This window comes from Watersipora subatra, unplaced genomic scaffold (genome assembly GCF_963576615.1).
Source record: "Watersipora subatra unplaced genomic scaffold, tzWatSuba1.1 SCAFFOLD_27, whole genome shotgun sequence".
NCBI classification, from domain to species: Eukaryota; Metazoa; Bryozoa; class Gymnolaemata; order Cheilostomatida; family Watersiporidae; genus Watersipora; species Watersipora subatra.
This window is the reverse complement of record NW_027045397.1, coordinates 159,178-165,302: the sequence shown is the minus strand read 5'-3', so window position 1 is coordinate 165,302 and position 6,125 is coordinate 159,178.

The window sequence follows — 6,125 nt, the reverse complement described above, 5'->3', positions numbered from 1 at the left end:
GTGTCAAGAGGTTACTATAATCTTCAAGGACGGCTTCTCACTCGAAAGTTGAAGGTACAGTTGGAACTATCAAACTGTTCCTATTTTGGACAGCTATCAAGCTGCCACAATGAACTCTCAAAAGAACATTTGGCGATTGATAATCAAATCAAATCCGTTGAATTTAATGGTACATACATGTATCTGGTTACATAAGCGCGTGTGTATGTGCATGCGTGTTGGTGAGAGTTTGGTGTGTGCAAGTGTGTTTGCGCAAGACTGCGTGTGTGTGACTGTATGTGTGTGCGGCTATGCGTGCGTGCAAGTGTGTCTGTTTGATCGCCTGAGTGTGTTTCTGTGTGGGTCATTGCATGTGAGTTTGTGTATTTCTGTGCACAGCTGTGTCTGTACATCTTTGTATGTTTGTGTATCTGAGTTTGGGTGTGTTTGCACGCGTGTGTGTGTGTGTGTGTGTGTCGCTGTCTGTGTCTGTGTGTATATCTTTGCGCGTTCATGTCTGTGTCTGTTCTGAATAAGTATATGAATGTATTTGTCCGTCTCTGTGTCTGCGTGGCCATTATTAGAATTACCATCAATGTTCTGCAAACATCTTTTCAAATGGCGCAATATCGTGAGGTTTAATGTGGGGAACTTTATTCTATCACGCCAAGCTGTTTTAATCTGTCAAGAAGTTACAGTGCATTTTATAAACAAGTTTTATACCTGAAAGTAAAACATACATTTAAAACCATTTAATGTGTGTTTGCATACACGTATGTGTGCGTGTGTGTGTGTGCATGTGTGTATACATGTGTGTATCCGTGTGTTTCTATGCGTGTGTGTGTGCGCCTGGATGTGTATGCGTTTTGTTTGTATGTGTGAACATGTATGTGTGTGTCTATGCGAGTCTGCGCACCTGTCCTCGTGCTATGTGTATGTGTCTTCGCAGTTGTTAGCATGATTTTGGATGTGTGTCTGTCCGTGTCTGCGTGAATGTCTTCGGAATTATCATCATTTTTCTTCAAACTTTGCTCCAAATATTGCAGGTTTGCCAAGGTTAATTTTGTTGAATCACAACAAGATCTTCAAAGTCTGTCAAGAGGTTACTAAAATCTTCAAGGACGGCTTTTTAACTCGAAATTTGAAGGTACAGTTGGAACTATCAAGCTGTCAATATTTGGGACCTCTCTCAAGCTGCTATTGTGAACTCTCAATAGAACATTGATTGGTAAACGAATCAAATCCGTTGCATTTACTTGTACATACATGTATCCGGTTACATAAGTGTGTTTGTATGTGCATGCATGTTGGTGGGAGTTTGGTGTGTGCAAGCGTGTTTGCGCATGACTGCTATGCGTGACCGTATGTGAGTCTGACTATGTGTGTGTGCAAGTGTGTGTTCGTTTAATCGCCCAAGTGTGTTTCTGTGTGTGTCTCTGCGTGTGAGTTTGTGTATTTCTGTGCACAGCCGTGTCTGTACATTTTTGTATGTTTGTGTATCTGAGTTTGGGTGTGCACGCGCGCGTGTGTGTGTGTGTCGCTGTCCGTGTCTGGATGTATGCCTTTGCACGTTTATGTCTGTGTCTGTTCTGAGCAAGTATATGAATGTATTTGTCCGTCTCTGTGTCTGCGTGACTATTATTAGAGTTACCATCAAAGCTCTGCAAACATTTTTCCAAATGCGGCAATTTCGCGAGATTTAATGTGGGGAACTTTATTCTATCACGCCAAGCTGTTTTAATCTGTCAAGAAGTTACAGTGCACTTGAAAAACAAGTTTTATACCCGCAAGTAAAAGATACATTTAACACTATTTAATGTGTGTTTGAATACCTGTGTGTGTGCGTGTGTGTATGCATGTGCGTCCACGTGTGTGTGTGTGTGTCGCTGTCTGTGTCTGTGTGTATGTCTTTGCGCGTTCATGTCTGTGTCTGTTCTGAGCAAGTATATGAATGTATTTGTCCGTCTCTGTGTCTGCGTGGCTATTATTAGAATTACCATCAATGTTCTGCAAACATCTTTTCAAATGGCGCAATATCGCGAGGTTTAATGTGGGGAACTTTATTCTATCACGCCAAGCTGTTTTAATCTGTCAAGAAGTTACAGTGCACTTTAAAAACAAGTTTTATACCCGCAAGTAAAAGATACATTTAACACTATTTAATGTGTGTTTGAATACCTGTGTGTGTGCGTGTGTGTATGCATGTGCGTCCACGTGTGTGTGTGTGTGTGTGTGCGCTTGTATGTGTATGCGTTTTGTTCGTGTGTTTGAACATGTATACATGCGTCTATGCAGGTCTGCGCATCTGTCCTCGTGCTATGTGTATGTGTCTTCGCAGTTGTTAGCATGATTTTGGATGTGTGTCTGTCCGTGTCTGCGTGACTGTCTTCGGAATTATCATCATTTTCCTTCAAACTTTGCTCCAAATATTGCAGGTTTGCCAAGGTTAATTTTGTTGAATCACAACAAGATCTTCAAAGTCTGTCAAGAGGTTACTAAAATCTTCAAGGATGGCTTTTTAACTCGAAATTTGAAGGTACAGTTGCAACTATCAAGCTGTCAATATTTGGGACCTCTCTCAAGCTGCTATTGTGAACTCTCAATAGAACATTGATTGGTAAACGAATCAAATCCGTTGCATTTACTTGTACATACATGTATCCGGTTACATAAGTGTGTTTGTATGTGCATGCATGTTGGTGGGAGTTTGGTGTGTGCAAGCGTGTTTGCGCATGACTGCTATGCGTGACCGTATGTGAGTCTGACTATGTGTGTGTGCAAGTGTGTGTTCGTTTAATCGCCCAAGTGTGTTTCTGTGTGTGTCTCTGCGTGTGAGTTTGTGTATTTCTGTGCACAGCCGTGTCTGTACATTTTTCTATGCTTGTGTATCTGAGTTTGGGTGTGTTTGCGCGTGTGTGTGTGTCGCTGTCCGTGTCTGTATGTATGCCTTTGCACGTTTATGTCTGTGTCTGTTCTGAGCAAGTATATGAATGTATTTGTCCGTCTCTGTGTCTGCGTGACTATTATTAGAGTTACCATCAAAGCTCTGCAAACATTTTTCGAAATGCGGCAATTTCGCGAGATTTAATGTGGGGAACTTTATTCAATCACGCGAAGCTGTTTTAATCTGTCAAGAGGTTACCGTGCACTTTAAAAACAAGTTTTATACCCGCAAGTAAAAGATACATTTAACACTATTTAATGTGTGTTTGAATACCTGTGTGTGTGCGTGTGTGTATGCATGTGCGTCCACGCGTGTGTGTGTGTGTGTGTGTGTGTGTGTGTGTGTGTGTGTGTGTGTGTGTCGCTGTCTGTGTCTGTGTGTATGTCTTTGCGCGTTCATGTCTGTGTCTGTTCTGAGCAAGTATATGAATGTATTTGTCCATCTCTGTGTCTGCGTGGCTATTATTAGAATTACCATCAATGTTCTGCAAACATCTTTTCAAATGGCGCAATATCGCGAGGTTTAATGTGGGGAACTTTATTCTATCACGCCAAGCTGTTTTAATCTGTCAAGAAGTTACAGTGCACTTTAAAAACAAGTTTTATACCCGCAAGTAAAAGATACATTTAACACTATTTAATGTGTGTTTGAATACCTGTGTGTGTGCGTGTGTGTATGCATGTGCGTCCACGTGTGTGTGTGTGCGCTTGTATGTGTATGCGTTTTGTTCGTGTGTTTGAACATGTATACATGCGTCTATGCAGGTCTGCGCATCTGTCCTCGTGCTATGTGTATGTGTCTTCGCAGTTGTTAGCATGATTTTGGATGTGTGTCTGTCCGGGTCTGCGTGACTGTCTTCGGAATTATCATCATTTTTCTTCAAACTTTGCTCCAAATATTGCAGGTTTGCCAAGGTTAATTTTGTTGAATCACAACAAGATCTTCAAAGTCTGTCAAGAGGTTACTAAAATCTTCAAGGACGGCTTTTTAACTCGAAATTTGAAGGTACAGTTGGAACTATCAAGCTGTCAATATTTGGGACCTCTCTCAAGCTGCTATCGTGAACTCTCAATAGAACATTGATTAGTAAACGAATCAAATCCGTTGCATTTACTTGTACATACATGTATCCGGTTACATAAGTGTGTTTGTATGTGCATGCATGTTGGTGGGAGTTTGGTGTGTGCAAGCGTGTTTGCGCATGACTGCTATGCGTGACCGTATGTGAGTCTGACTATGTGTGTGTGTGCAAGTGTGTGTTCGTTTAATCGCCCAAGTGTGTTTCTGTGTGTGTCTCTGCGTGTGAGTTTGTGTATTTCTGTACACAGCCGTGTCTGTACATTTTTTTATGCTTGTGTATCTGAGTTTGGGTGTGTTTGCGCGCGTGTGTGTGTGTGTCGCTGTCCGTGTCTGTGTGTATGCCTTTGCACGTTTATGGCAGGTGTCTGTTCTGAGCAAGTATATGAATGTATTTGTCCGTCCCTGTGTCTGCGTGGCTATTATTAGAATTACCATCAATGTTCTGCAAACATCTTTTTAAATGGCGCAATATCGCGAAGATTAATGTGGGGAACTTTATTCTATCACGCCAAGCTGTTTTAATCTGTCAAGAAGTTACAGTGCACTTTATAAACAAGTTTTATACCTGAAAGTAAAACATACATTTAAAACCATTTAATGTGTGTTTGCATACACGTATGTGTGCGTGTGTGTGTGCATGTGTGTATACATGTGTGTGTCCATGTGTTTCTATGCGTGTGTGTGTGCGCCTGGATGTGTATGCATTTTGTTTGTATGTGTGAACATGTATGTGTGTGTCTATGCGAGTCTGCGCACGTGTCCTCGTGCTATGTGTATGTGTCTTCGCAGTTGTTAGCAGGTTTTTGAATGTGTGTCTGTCTGTGTCTGGGTGACTGTCATCGGAATTATCATTATTTTTTTTCAAAATTTGCTCCAAATGTTGCAGGTACGCCAAGGTGAATTTTGTTCAATAACAACAAGATTTTCAAGTTTGTCAAGATGTTACCATAGTCTTCAAGGACGGCCTTTCAACTCGAAGGTTGAAGGTACAGTTGGAACTATCAAACTGTCACTATTTGGGACCGTTATCAAGCTGCTACGGTGAACTATCAATAGAACATTTGGCGATTGATAAACGAATCAAATCCGATGCATTTAGTGGTACATACATGTATCCTGTTACATAAGTGTGTTTGTTTGTGCATGCATGTTGGTGGGAGTTTGGTGTGTGCAAGCGTGTTTGCGCATGACTGTGTGTGCGTGACCGTATGTGAGTCTGACTATGTGTGTGTGTGCAAGTGTGTGTTCGTTTAATCGCCCAAGTGTGTTTCTGTGTGTGTCTCTGCGTGTGAGCTCAGGTATTTCTGTGCACAGCTGTGTCTGTACATCTTTGTATGTTTGTGTATCTGAGTTTGGGTGTGCACGCGTGTGTGTGTGTGTGTGTCGCTGTCCGTGTCTGTATGTATGCCTTTGCACGTTTATGTCTGTGTCTGTTCTGAGCAAGTATATGAATGTATTTGTCCGTCTCTGTGTCTGCGTGACTATTATTAGAGTTACCATCAAAGCTCTGCAAACATTTTTCGAAATGCGGCAATTTCGCGAGATTTAATGTGGGGAACTTTATTCAATCACGCGAAGCTGTTTTAATCTGTCAAGAGGTTACCGTGCACTTTAAATACAAGTTTTATACCCGCAAGTAAAAGATACATTTAACACTATTTAATGTGTGTTTGAATACCTGTGTGTGTGCGTGTGTGTATGCATGTGCGTCCACGTGTGTGTGCGTGCGTGTGTGTGCGTGTGTGTGCGTGTGCGTGCGTGCGTGTGCGTGCGTGTGCGTGCGCGTGCGTGCGCGTGTGTGCGCGTGTGTGCGCGCGTGTGTGCGCGCGTGTGTGTGCGTGTGTGTGTGTGTGTGGTTCGCTGTCCGTGTGTATGCCTTTGCACATTTATGGCAGGTGTCTGTTCTGAGCAAGTATATGAATGTATTTGTCCGTCTCTGTGTCTGCGTGGCTATTATTAGAATTACCATCAATGTTCTGCAAACATCTTTTGTATGTGAGTCTGACTATATGTGTGTGCAAGTGTGTGTTCGTTTAATCGCCCAAGTGTGTTTCTGTGTGTGTCTCTGCGTGTGAGTTTGTGTATTTCTGTGCACAGCCGTGTCTGTACATTTTTCTATGTT